Source organism: Otolemur garnettii, unplaced genomic scaffold (genome assembly GCF_000181295.1).
Source record: "Otolemur garnettii isolate 467f Iridium unplaced genomic scaffold, OtoGar3 scaffold00123, whole genome shotgun sequence".
Lineage (NCBI taxonomy): Eukaryota > Metazoa > Chordata > Mammalia > Primates > Galagidae > Otolemur > Otolemur garnettii.
Genome location: NW_003852518.1, coordinates 4,088,108 through 4,102,544, shown reverse-complemented (window position 1 = coordinate 4,102,544; position 14,437 = coordinate 4,088,108). Strand labels below are relative to the sequence as shown.

At 49.6% G+C, this 14,437-nt stretch overlaps 1 protein-coding gene across 3 annotated transcripts in view; it reads right to left on the bottom strand.

Moving 5' to 3' along the window:
• The window catches only part of TNS3 (tensin 3), a 311,621-nt gene that overhangs the window by 248,327 nt on the left and 48,857 nt on the right, over nt 1-14,437 (bottom strand). For all 3 annotated transcript variants that reach the window (XM_023517874.1, XM_023517872.1, XM_023517873.1), the window contains exon 2: nt 9,700-9,811. The gene's annotated coding sequence lies outside the window, so the exon portion shown is untranslated. The remainder of the gene's footprint in view (nt 1-9,699; nt 9,812-14,437) is intronic.

Genomic DNA, 14,437 nt, shown 5'->3' with positions numbered 1-14,437 from the left:
GGAAAAACACTCCCCACATCCTGCCGCCTCTGGACCCATGGTGCCCTCCAGTACCCCAACTCCAACTCAGGGAAAAACACTCCCCACATCCTGCCCCCTCTGGACCCATGGTGCCCTCCAGTACCCCAACTTCAACTCAGGGAGCAGTCAAATCCCCCCATCCTGTCCTGTCTACAGCTGCAGATACTTTGCCTGGTACCCAGCTCCACCTGAGGGAGCAGAGCCCCACACACAGATGGCCCCATCTACACGTATGCCAGCATGGAAGGTGAGAGGCCAGGCCAGTTCTACTGCAAGTACGCTGATAAGAATGACAGCTACAATGATGTCCTGTGAAGATACACACGCAGAACACATATTAAAAACCTGGCTCAAGTACACTATCCCAATCTAGACTAGTATACTTACAGAAGCCCTTCTTCCTTCACGATGCCAGGGGGTGTGCCAGTTCCGCGGTCCCATGGAGCCTGGCCAGCATTCCCTTCAGACAAGAACTCAGATCTTGCAACCCAAGGCCCTCTGTGCTGTCTTCCTGGAGGGTGTCCACAAGCCACTCTTCAAGTCACACTCAGGCTACCAGCCACCAACCCCATAGTCAACAAAAAAACCTAGGGAATAGGGGTCAGTACAAATCTCCTCCAGTGAAACCCGTCCATGGGACAAGTATGTGCTCCTTTGGGTGCACCTCATTGGGAGAGGGAAGGGGAAGGGGCTCCCCTGAAGCAGACCTTCCCGTCTCCAGTCAGCCAGACGTTTTCAAAGGCACAAAGGTAACTAACAGTCCAAATGCACCACACCAAACACTCTCTACCTTTTATTCTCTCACTAACTCCACTGGGATTCGTGAACACCTATAAATGAAACTTTCTTTAATTCTATAAATACGTCTTGGGCACCTATAACAGGAAGGGGCTGATCTGGACCTGAATATGATCAGGAACAAAGCAAACATCCCAGGCCAGGCGCTGTGGCTCACACCTGTAAACGTCCCAGGTAGGCTCTGGGGCTCACACCTGTAATCCCAGCACTTTCGGAAGCCAGGGTTGGGGGAACACTCCTGACCTCAGGAGTTCAAGACCAGTTTGAGCAAGAGTGAGACCCCAACTCATTAAAAATAGAAAAAAATAGCCAGGCATGGTGGTGGGTGCCTATAGTCCCAGCTACTCTGGAGGCTGAGGCAGAAGAATTGCTTGAGCCCAAGTGTTAGAGGCTGCTGTGGCTAAGGCCATGGCACTCTAGGCTGGGCAACAGAGCAAGTCTCAAAAAGAAAAGAAAAGAAGAAAAAAGAAAACATACATGAATATGAGGGAAGGGAATGCATAGCATCGGGACAACTCGAGTGTGGGAGGAGGAGCAGGAGGCTGAAGGGAAGGGAGTGCAGAGAATCGGGACAACTCCAGTGTGGGAGGAGGAGCGGGAGGCTGAAGATGGAAGAAGAGGTCCTGATTCAAGCTCCGTATCGGGGATCAGGAAACGACAAGAAGAAAAACAGCAGAAGCTGGGTGGGAAGGTGACCTGGAGTCAGATCCTGCAGCTCCAAGCAGGCTAGCACTGAAGAGGGCGAAGGCATAGGCTGCTGAGGGCATTATCCAAGATCAATCAATAACCAATCCACCAAAGTAGGCACTACCCACAAACTCCTTCACTGGCAAAGACCTTTGTGGTAGGTCAATTCAGAACTGCAGGGACACCAGACTCCTAGCAGTCCCCAGCCTGCACCCACTGGAAGCTGACTCCCCAAACCACGCTCTGTCAAACAGGGGCTCAGGGCCATGGGTAAGGCCCAGGCTGCTCCTGCTTCAGCCAAAGCACTCCAGCCCTGTGTGTACCCACGCCTGGCCCAGGCAGCAGAGAACAGTTACCCTCTCGCCCTCCCTGACCTCCACCGGATGACATGGGGCAGCGGCTCTAAGCCATTATCTATCCGCTGTTTTCACTCTCATCACAGATCATCAGCTCACACCAGATCAGTCCAAGAATGCTGAACCACACTTCAGGCAGACACCCCCTAAAATGCTTGGTGTTTCTATCCTTAAAAATTCAGTCTTGCCCTCTCTCTGATTCTTTCTACTTACGGATTTTCTTTTCTCAGAAAATGTAATAACTGTTGCCCCCTTCCGGGGTTTTCACCTCAGTGTGGTTCTAAAGGCTTCTACCCAGATGAGACCCTCACATCAACCCTTGCCACACTCCAGTTACTATCTTCATACTGCCAAAGAGGAAACCAAGGCACAGCATGGCCTGCAGTGGAGCTGACAGCTAAACTCACATCTGCCTGGCCATGGAGTCCACAGGCTCAACTTCCTAGCTGCTCTAAACCAAATGAACAGAAGTGAATCTAATTTTCACAAACAGGTCGATGGATCAGCTGCAGCACTAAAGGATGTTTATACATCTATGAAGTTGATTCACATCCGCTTTCTACCCACTGTGAGCAGGGCCAGCCCCTTCCCTGCCTACCTCGCTGTGGAGGAGAGGCCCACCTGCTCCCATCCCAAACTCCAACCTGCTCCCTGTTCAAACAGCCTCCATCCCACAACACAGGGGACAAGTGCGTGTATTTCTACACCTACATCCAATGTCTGAAGGGATGACATTGTAAAACGAAAGGAAATAAAGGCAGCAATACCAACCCTCACTAAATTCTGAAGTCTAATTCAGTTGCCAGACATGGAGGCTAATGCCTATAACCCTAGCACTCTGGGTGTGCCGAGGCAGGTGGACTGCTTGAGCTCAGGAGTTGGAGAACAGCCTGAGGAAGAATGAGACCCTGACTCTCCTAGAAATAGAAAACTTAGCCAGGCATGGTGGCAGGCTCCTGTAGTCCCAGCTACTTGGGAGGCTAAGGCAAGAGGATCACTTGAACCTAAGAGTTTGAGGTTGCTATAAGCTATGAGGCCAAGGCATTCTAGTACTGGTGACAGAGTGAAACTCTGTCTCTAAATATATAAATAAATAGAATAAAGTCTAATTCAGTTACTAACTCCATTACCACTTGTCTACATCATATGCACGTTTAGGGGAAATAAGCAAGCTCCCCACACCTCTTTGTACATGAGCAGACCCCGGGACATCTGAGCTCGGCAGTGGGACCACTCATGGCCACACAAACAGCAGACAATCAGGGAGGGCCTCAGTGGCTGTGACTGTCCAAGACTTCTCTGTCTAAAAGCCTGGTGGCGGATGCCCCACGTTGGCCAGGGTGAGACTACGGGAAGCGGCGTGAGGATGATGGGGCAGCTGCCCATCTACTCTCCCTGGTGAGTCCCAGAGGCCAGGCTTGGGCTCCATCCTCTACAACAGGACTCCCGGCCTTCCTCAGCAGCACTCAGGCCAGCCGGCGCCCACGCCAACGGTGCCCACCCAGACCCGCTGAGGCACAGCCCTGGCTGCCTCCTGGTCCTTCCCTGTTACAGAGGCCCAGCCAGGCCACGAGCATGCAGAGCGGAATGTTACACCCATCTAAATAAAACTGTGGAAAGCAACAACCCACATTTCAGAAAACTCCACAACACAGCACAAAGCGAAAACTTGGACTTAACAGCGTGGCTACCCTATTCTGTAAGTTTAAAATATCAAATTCTGCCAGGAAAATCAACTAACCCAACCCAGACATCCATGGCACATGGAAACCTCAAAGTCTGTCAATCTAGACCTCTGAGGAACATCTGGGAGGGGTCCAAGTCTTCTTTCCAGCCACAAATTCAAAGAACAGGAAGGATTTCAGCCAAAATCCATGATTAAGGTCTGTGTAGAGGCGGTGGAGGAGGGTGGCATATTGGTGCAGGGAGCAGAACCCGGAGAAAGGGAAGCTGTATTCCATCAGATAACCAGCGGCCTGAAAGCATTCAGATGGAATGTGGCCTGGATGTGTGCCTCCTTCCCCTTCCTGAGTTTCTGGAAGATTCTGTCACACTGTCACCTCTTAGAAAGGGAAAAATCTGGCTCGGCGCCTATAGCTCAACCGGCTAAGGCGCCAGCCACGTACACCTAAGGTGGCGGGTTCGAATCCCCAGCCCGGGCCCGCCAAACAACAATGATGGCTGCAACCAAAAAATAGCCGGGCGTTGTGGCGGGCGCCTGTGGTCCCAGCTACTTGGGAGGCAGAGGCAGGAGACTCGCTTGAGCCCAGGAGTTGGAGGTTGCTGTGAGCTGTAATGCCACAGCACTCTGCCCAGGGGGACAGCTTGAGGCTCTGTCTCAAAAAAAAAAAAAAAAAAAAAGAAAGGGAAAAATCTGACAGGATGGCCGAGTATGTTGCCCAGCGGGGCCAGGGTTGGGGACTTCCTCATCCACTTGTCCTGGAAAGCACCTGGAGCTTTATCACAGCCGTCTGCCAGAAGAGCAGTCGGAGGAGCCAGGCTTCCATCTGCACAAAGTCAGACAGATCGTATGCTCCTTGCACGCCTGTGCACCTCCTGGCTCCAAGCCCTTTGCTGAGACTTGGGATACCCAAGAGACCAGACCACGTCTCAGGAGCACATACAGCAACTGGCCCAAGGCAGTAGACAGAGCCATAAACACACCACCACCAAGATGCAGGGAATTCCTGCCAAGGTCCCCACTCTGCAGCCCACCGGTCTCCCCAGAACTCCCTGGACCCTGTGCTCACAAGATGCCTGGAAACACTCTGCCAAAGCACTCACCGCACTGGACCCCGTGCACACTTACTGCACCTGCCCTCATGGCCTTTGTCACCAGGCACTGTGAGACATCACACTCAGTATAAGCATGATGGTGTGCTAAAGGGCTGTGGACAAGCCAGCATAGTGCATGAGGATGGGGCTGCTGCCTATGCTGGTCATCTCACGGACAAAACACGCCTGCCCCCTCAGGCCACCTGGGTTCCAGTGGGGCAGGGCCCGCTTCCTCTCCAGCTCCTCACTGGCTGCCAACAGTCCTGGAGGGAAAAGGGCAGTGGCAGGACACACAGTGGCGGGACACACAGTGGTGGGACACACACACAGTGGCAGGACACACAGTGGCAGGACACACAGTGGCGGGGCAGAGAGGTGCCTTCCTGAGGACCCAGTGCTTGAGCTGAAATCAAAGTATTAGAGGAGCTGGCTGGGGATGAAGGGTGGTGCAGTCCAGCAAACAGTGGAGAGCAAGCCCCGTGGAGCTGGCCACTCTCTGTGCCTGGTGGAGTCAGGGTGGCCACAAGGACGGGGCCACCAAGAAGGATGCAGATACAGATCCCTCCTGCTGGACGGCTCACAGTGGCCACAGCCTTTCTCTCAGCACACACCTCCGGAGAGGACAGGGCATGCAAACACAGGTGCACATGTCTCAGCCTGGCAGGTGAAGGCACCAGGCCAGGGAAACAGGGCTAGGAAGGAGCAATGGGACGCCACAGGTCAGTTGATGAAGCCAGGGGGCCCAGCCTGCAGGGAGGTGGCCAGCAAGGACAGAGGGCAGGCAGGGCTAGGGGCTGAGCGTGCCTGGGAGCTGGCCCAGTCACACTGTCTCTGTTACAAGCAGCAGATCAGGTATCAGCAGGGATGGGGCACCTGCCCATCTGAGGCAGAGGTGGTGATGCCAGACCCTGGCTCCCTTACAGGCAAGCAGGAACGTAGCTTTGCTGCTGAAGTCCAATGTCTCCCACAATGTAATGCTCCGTCCACTGTCCATGTGCAGCCAGGACCCTTGTGTGTCTTCCTAATGCATTTCAAACCTGCCTGCCTGAGCCAGCAGCCTCTGTATAGGGAGTCAGCCCCACCTGTACCCTCCAAGTCCACCTGGCCAGCCTCATTGCCTCCTGAACCTTCCCACACACCTCTGTCCCCAGAGTTCTGAAGATGGGGACACATCTCAGCAGGCACAGCCTGTGCCTCGAGGCCTCCAGCTCACAGGCTGCACCGTCCTCAGCAGACCTCTCACTGTAAGGCTCAGGACACCCTGGAACATCTTCCAGGGCCTTCAGACACACTTTCTTCATTAAAACCATACAAAAGAGATCATGTCTACAACACTCTTGGAACACAGAATCCTGTACACTTATTAAAAAAATAGTAGTTATTACTTATTAACATAATTACTACCTGGGGTGACAATGGATGGGTGCAGGGCAGCACACTAGGCCTTGTTCTCGAGAGCACCTGATGTTGCCAGAAGCATGTGAAATTAAAGCCGTTATCTGGAGCTAGCAGGCCTCGCATCTTCCTTAACTAGATGACACACAGCGAGATAAGCCTGTTGAACATCTCGTCCTGATAGAGCCCTTTCTATTCGCTTCTCTCTTGCAAGAAGAAAAGCAGTTCCCGTAAACACAGGCGCTCTCTCTGCCTCTCTCTGTCTCTCTCTGTCTCTCTCAAGATAAGATAATAGGCGTCCTAGAGCAGCCAAACTCTACAAAGTGCCCTGTACAAGAGGGATGTTCTCACGCACACTCTCACAACAGTATGTCTGTGCTCTAGCAAATGCACGCACACACACGTATTCACACAGTCACATGCACTCGTGCGCATGAACACAGTCATGCATATACCATGAAAATGCAAGCACACATGGTGCACCCAAACACAGCAATGCCTGCAGCACCCACACACTCCCATGCAGGCGCACACAGACTCAGCACCCACAGCCACATACACACCCACACCATTCCAATACGCCCTCTAACGTTTCACATACCACAGACTGTTCAGAACTGGAGGGTCAATTTGGGGTCCTCCCTGGCCACCATGAGTCTGTGCAACTTCAGAGGAGAGAGACACAGCCCTGACCACAGGAAGGGTCCGAGACAACGAACATTTTCTAGATCAAGGAGGAAGGGCCTTTCCAAGCTGCTCCGTGTACAGATTCTATTTACTCTGAAAGTACTATGTACAACCTTTAGATGGTAACAACAGAATACCGAGATACTGAAAAATGTCTGAGACAGCTCCTAAGTAAACTCAAACCTCATTTATACCAAGCAGAAAAAAACTGCTCTTCAAGAAGGCTAATCAATGTGGTATACCTACTCTAAGTCTTGGGAAATCCAATAAGCCCTCCCTGCATTAGGCCAAACTACTGTGGTACTGAGGCTACCCCGAGATGCGTGGTACCAGCCGTGGAAACCAGCCACGGCACTTTTCCTTGGGGACATTCAGGAGAACCAACTTTAGACACCAGCAACAAAGTTAAGTCCACAAAGCTGGTCATGTGCTTCACACCCGTGTCCCTTAGCCCTCACGGCAGCCCCCAGGGTAGTCGTTATGCCCATGTACTAGGCATGGAGTTAGAGGAGACTTGGCCCCTGGCAGGGTCCTGGCTCCTGGCCTTGCCTGTGCTCCTAAATCAGACCTGTCCCCACACAGCACACAAGAGGCAGGTGTCAGTAGGTGAGGAACACTGGGATGGGAGCCTCTGCCCAGATGTCATTTCGGGGTGAGGAAGCCGAGAACAGACCGACCGTGGCCCTGCTGGTGCCGTGCTGCTCCAGACGGCTCTCCCCACCTGCACAGTGGCCCATAGGACCAGGGACCTCAGACCCATGCCTGGCCCACAGCCCCAACTCCTAGGCTGTCCGGACTGATCTGGTTCCACCGCTCTGGGTTCAACCATTACTTTGCTTTTCCACCTTTTCACACTCAAGAAGTCATATTCAGAGACCAAAAGGTTTAAGTACGAGCCTTTCTATGAGAATGGAGTTCAAAAGTGAAAAGACTTTTTGGGCTCCCCATCCTCCTATGTTTCTGGAGGGGTGCAGCACCCCTATGGTCCCCCAGAGTGTGGGGGACACAGACAGGCTTCTGTCTTCACCCACAGATGTTCTGGAGCAAGACTGAGGAAGGAAGACGTCAGCCCGAAGGCATCGGGGCTGCTTCTCACCTTCTGGGTCCACAGGGCACAATGAACAAACAGAAAAGGCTGCGGGGGCGGCACTTGTGGCTCAAAGGAGTAGGGCACCGACTCCATATGCCAGGGGTGGTGGGTTCAAACCCAGCCCTGGCCAAAAACTGAAAAAAAAAAAAAAAGAAAGAAAGAAAGAAAAGAAAAATATTTTTAAAAAAAGAAAAGAAAAGAAAAGGCTGCAGCGGCGCAGCCCCCTGAACCAGGCGAGCTATGCAGGGGTGACCTGGTGACTGGGATGCCATCCAGCCCAGCCTGTGTGCAAATGTGTGCTGGAGAAATTTCAAATCACATGACATCTCACCAGTTTGCTCAGAGTAGACTGCAGACCTTGTTCTCCACCCTGGATCTAAATGAACTCCTCACACAGCTCCTGGGCGCTGGAGCCGGCTGAATTCAACCATGGGGGAGTCCCAGAGGGAGGCTACAGTCACCACCTCCCCTGGCTCCCTCCCTCTTACCTTTAGACTTACGGGTGGTAAGAGCTTAGCTGTCCCTCAGCCTGGTCCCTGAGGTCCTCCCACACTGACAGCTCCGCCCATGCAGGGCAGGCCTGCCCATCCCAGCTATGCTCACACAATGCCAAGAGGAGGAACATCCACCTTGAAGTCTGCACCCACCCCTTGGTCACTACAACTGACACACCCAGGAGACACAGGGTGCCTCCGGCCAAGAAGCATAGCAGGTTGGGCGCATGTAGTCCCAGCTACTCGGGAGGCTGAGGTAGGAGAATCGCCTAAGCCCAGGAGTTGGAGGTTGCTGTGAGTTGTGATGCCACAGCACTCTACTGAGGGCAATAAAGTGAGACTCTGTCTCTAAAAACAAAAGGTGGAAGAGGAACTAAGCACTGACTCTGAAATGCAGATTATAGGGAAGGCAGAGAGGCAGAGGTCCCGCAGGCCTGACGCAGGGAGTCACCAGGAGCACAGCGTGAGGAGGGACAGGTGGCACTGGGTGACATGCCAACCACACAGACAGCACATCCACAGCGCTGACCTCAGAAGAGAACAGACCGTGCCAGCAGAGGGGCACTCAGCCTTGTCTATGCCCCCAGGCTCTAGTCTGGGCCCTTTAACTTGGGTAGGATCCCAGAGGACCCGTAGAGGTTTGACTATTGTACATCCTTCCATCAAAGCTGCCCTCTCCAACGCAGCATCAGGAACCACTTGCCAGGTGGTCCTCCCCACAGGGAGAGCCCAAAAGGAGGTCCCAATGCCATAGAGGCCCGTAGGCCAAGACTCTGCCAATTCTCCACAGAAGAAATCCCAAACCCCACAGAGGAAATGATGCCAACCAGCTCCCCACTGTGTGATGCACCCACAGCTCACCCAATAGCCCCTCCGACTCCTCCTTAGCACTCCAAGGAAATAAAATGTTACAATCACATCCATTACACAGATTGACTACTGTGTAATCACAAAAGAATCAGCAAGTCCCATTAATTATCTGATGTCTGAGCATCAAGCAGCCAAGCTGGTTGCTTTGTTTACTGACTGGACCAAAATGAACCTGAATTCTAAAGAACAGAACGAAATTAATTTGCAAGCTTGGGTGTGAGATCTGAAAGTCAAACTGAATAAGCAGAGTTGCTGATGCTATAGAACAGACCAGAGAATAAATAGCAAATTACTAATCGCTGTCTTTTTCGCCATCTGAGTAGCTTTGCTCTTTCTGGGAAAATGGCCCCCAAACACCTATCTGTGTAAATACAGTCAGTCTCTGCTGAGGAAGGGTGGGAGGAAACAGCAGCTACGAAAGGGGTCTCCATGATTTCACTTCTGGAAATCCCTCCCGAAGTGTCTTCTCTTTGTGTTTTGTTTTGCTTTCGTTTAATCAATGACAGACTCATAAACCGGGGCTTACCTCGGCATGAAATACCTTGATCGTCAATAACTTGTTTGCAAACTCCACAGACTTTGGATTTCTTAAAGGCTTTCTTCTTAAAATTGTGCAGGCTTGCAGTTAATTCCTCTGCCTGAAAAAGTAAAGGAAGAAATTGTCAACATTTCAATTTATAGTTTGTTTCTTTTTTTTCCTTTTTAGGAGATAATAAATCTAGTAGAATTTATAAAGAACTAAAACAGGGCTCGGCGTCTATAGCTCAACCGGCTAAGGCGCCAGCCACGTACACCTAAAGTGGCAGGTTCGAATCCCCAGCCCGGACCCGCCAAACAACAATAATGGCTGCAACCGAAAAATTGCCGGGTGTTGTGGCGGGCACCTGTGGTCCCAGCTACTTGGGAGGCGAAGGCAAGAGACTCGCTTGAGCCCAGGAGTTGGAGGTTGCTGTGAGCTGTGACAGCATAGCACTGTACCCAGGGCGACTGCTTGAGACTCTGTCTAAAAAAAAAAAAAAAAAAAAAAGAACTAAAACAGGAACTTTACCAAGCAAGCAGAGAAGAAATCATCCTGGCAGCACTAATGTTCCCAAGGCAGGCCACAGATACTGGGTCAACATTATTGATTCTAGAGTCCCAGGTGGAAGTTCATTCTCGTCCAACTTGAATCCCGGCCACAGGGTGCCTTGGGACCACTACATTAATCAACACTAGTGTGTGACAACCTACTCCCTTCCAGGTCTGAGGTATACAACCACTCCCTCTGTAACAAAATAATCCACATATACTTCCAGAGTCTTTTTTTTTTTTTTTTTTTGAGACAGAGCCTCAAGCTATCCCCTGGGTAGAGTGCTGTAGCATCACAGCTCACAGCAACCTCCAACTCCTGAGCTCAAGTGAGTCTCCTGACTCATCAACCTCCCAAGTAGCTGGGACCACAGGTGCCTGCCACAACGCCCAGCTATTTTTTGGTTGCATCCGTCATTGTTGTTTGGCGGGCCCGGGCTGGATTCAAACTAGCCATCTTAGGTGTATTTTGGCTGGTGCCTTAGCCACTTGAGCCACAGGCGCTGAGCCCACTTCCAGAGTCTTAATGCTTTCTCTTCTAGATGAAATGACTAGCAAACAGCACCATTAGGTTAAAAGTAAGTTGACTGGTTTTCCTAATTCAAAGGTGTCCAGAATCAGGCTAAGTTCCTGAGCCTCTCAGAACTCTCCTGCAGAAGAAGAGGCAGACTAAGCCCAGCTGATCATGTGCGTGTGGCTCCTCCTTAAGCAGGAGGGAGCACAAGTTAGCAGGAGGGAGAAATTAACTTCTCCTCCACCACGTTCATGTTTGTAGGGGCAAATCTCACAGCTTTACTGATAAGTTTACAAGAACTCAATTTGCTTTCAGAAATCAAATGCCAATCTTTTTTCTTTTTGGCCAGGGCTGAGTTTGAACCCACCACCTCCAGCATATGGGGCTGGCGCCCTACACTTTTGAGCCACAGGTGCCACCCAAATGCCAATCTTTATACCTATTTATGAGGACCTAATAGTCATACGACTTCCCTGAGGCCATTACTCACTGACTAGAATAATTAAAATTTACTGAGAAGATGGAATGTATCGAGATTGTAGAATAAAGAACAACTTGGAAAAAGGTTGACAATTACTCATAAACTCAAATAGACACTCACCTTATGACCAGGAATACCACTCCTACAAACACACAAATGAGAATGCCTGTCTAAACAAAAGATTTATGCAAGAATGGTCATAGCAGCCCTACGTAAAAGTGCCCCAAACAGGAAATAGCCCCGAGGTCCCTCATAAGGAGAATGGATAAATATAACTACAGTATAGTGATGCACAGAATACTGTGGGGGACACACAAGCGCAGACAGCTGACACACACAACAGGGATGAACGGCAAAAGCACAACAGTGACTGAAAGGCGTCAGACACAGGTACACAACGATTGTGTGTGCAGGACAGCCAGCAGCAGGCACACCAGTCTGCGGTAACATAAGTCACAGTGGTTACTGACCGCTGGAGTGAGACGACGCTCTCAGGTGAAGAAGCGTTCTACTTGTGTTCTGGGTGGTCACACAGGGTACAGATACTTAAAGTCACTAAGCTATATGCTTAAGAATTTTTTTCTTTTTTTTTTTTGTTAAGTCATTTGTACATAGATCATGAATTTATGCCATTGTGAGATTCAATGTGTTGATTATTTGTACAAGTTGGAGTGCTTACATCCTACTAATTAACATAGGCTTCACCTCATTTACCCAAAGCTTAAGATTTTTACTGTCTAAAGGCATATGGAGGCCAGGTATGGAGGTTGACACCTGTAATTCTAGCACTCTGGGAAGCTGAGGCAGGTGGATCAAGTTCAAGAGCAGCCTGAGTAAGAGCGAGATCCTGTCTCTAAAACAAGCCAGGTGTTGTGGTGGGCACCTGTGGTCCCAGCTGCTCGGGAGGCTGAGACAGTAGGATCACTTAAGCCCAAGAGTTCGAGGTTGATGTGAGCTGTGACACCACAGCACTGTACCGAGGGCAACAAAATGAGACTCTGTCTCAAAAAATATATATATGTATACGGTAAAAAAAAATGTATGTTAATACAGGGACAATCCTGGAAAAATGTCGGTAGAGATATGGTGAAACAGAAGCAATGTGATCCCAATTTTTTTTTTAAATATAGATAGGAATGTCCACTTTTGATCCAGATATAGTACCAGGGACTGGATTTATCCTGACAGCTGAAATATTGAACAACCAAAAAAAACTCCCCAAATATATGAACAACAGTTTTTAAGACACTGCATCAAGAGATTAAGAATGGTGAGACCTCCCGCAGAGACAAGAAAAAGTGAGGTGAACTCTGCAATTGCACCTACATTACTGCCCCGAGTGAGCGTCCAGGTGGAAGAGAAAGAGGGTGGGACCCAGGCTGAGCCCAGTGTACCACCTGGGCTAAGCAGGAGAACCCAGAGTCCAGGAAGAAGAAGGCAGCCAGAGCTGACCAGGCCAAGAAGCACTGCAGAGCCGAGGGCTGCACAGAGCTCTTAAGACCCTCTGCAGAAAAGGTTAAGTAATATAGGTACTAGTTCCTCTTTAAAGGTTTGGTAGAATCCTGATGTGAAGCCATCTGGTCCTGGACTTTTCTTTTTGGGAGATTTCTTATAGTTGATGCTATTTCAGAACTTGTTACAAGCTTATTCAACATTTCCACTTCTTTCTGGCTAAGTCTAGGAAGGTGGCGTGTTTCCAAGTATTGATCTATTTCCTTCAGATTTTCATAGTTCTGAGAATAGAATTTTATGTAATATGCATTCAGCATTTGTTGAATTTCTGAGGAGTCTGTTGTTATTTGGCCTTTATCATTTCTGACTGATGAAATTATGGATTTTACTCTTCTGCTTCTGGTTAGGTTAGCCAAAGGTTTATCTTTTTTATCGACCTTTTCATAAAACCATCTTTTTGATTGATTGATCTGTTGTATGATTCTTTTATTTTCAATTTCATTTAATTCTTCTCTAATTTTAGTTATTTCCTTTATTCTTCTGGGTCTAGGGCTGGAATGTTCTTCCTTTTCCAGTTGCTTGAGATGTCCCATGAAGTTGGTAACTGCCCCTCTTTCCATCCTTTTGAGGAAGGCTTGCAAGGCTACCATGGAACACTATGCAGCATTAAAAAAATGGAGACTTTACTTCTTTCATGTTTACATGGATGGAGCTGGGAAATATTCTTCTTAGTAAAGTATCTCAGGAATGGAAAAAAAATACCCAATGTACTCAGTACTACTATAAAACCAATTTATAATCACTCACACTTTCATGTGAAAGATGAATCACAAGTATAGCCTAGAATGAAGATGGGAGGGGGAGGGGAAGGGAGGGAAAGGGAGGGGGGTTAGGTCGCTAGAGGGAGGGTTAATAGGAGGACCACACCTATGGAGCATATTGCAAGTACAAGTTGGATCTATCAGGTGTAGAACACAAATGTCTTAACACTGTAATTGGGTAAATGAGGTGAAGGCTATGTTAATTAGTAGGATGTAAGCACTCCAATTTGTATAAACAATCAACACACTGAATCCCATAATGGCATAAATGTATTCAAGATCTATGTACGAATGACTTAATAAAAAAAATTTTAAAAGACTGTCTGCAAAAGGTCCGGCTCAAGCACGACGCATGACTCAAGGCTGGAGAAAGAATCACAAGAGGGAGCAGCAGAAATGACCCAAGGCTGGAGAAAGAACCATCAGATAGAGCAGCTCACACAGAGCTGGGGATAGTGCCTGTTCCCACTGCCAGACCAGGAATTAGGAAACCTCAAAATGCACAGAGCATTTCATAGCAAATACAGAAGGATCTCACCTTCAAGGTGAGACGGAGTTAGATACAAAGCCGCGACTTAACTCCGACCCTGTTCTACGCACTCTACCTGAAAAGCACTAACCAAAAGGATCAAACTTCCTCCAAGTAACTTAACTACAGCTCAGAACAAAGCTCAAGAACACTTGCAGGGATATAAATATCCAGTGCCCAATGAGGCAAGGTTCACAATGTTTGGGATCCAGTCGAAAATCTTGGCTTGGCGCCTGTGGCTCAAGTGGCTAAGGCGCCAACAAAATACACCTAAGGTGGCGAGTTTGAATCCAGCCCAGGCCCGCCAAACAACAATGCTGGCTGCAACCAAAAAATAGCCAGGCTTTGTGGCGGGCGCCTGTGGTCCCAGCTACTTGGGAGGCTGAGGCAGGAGACTCG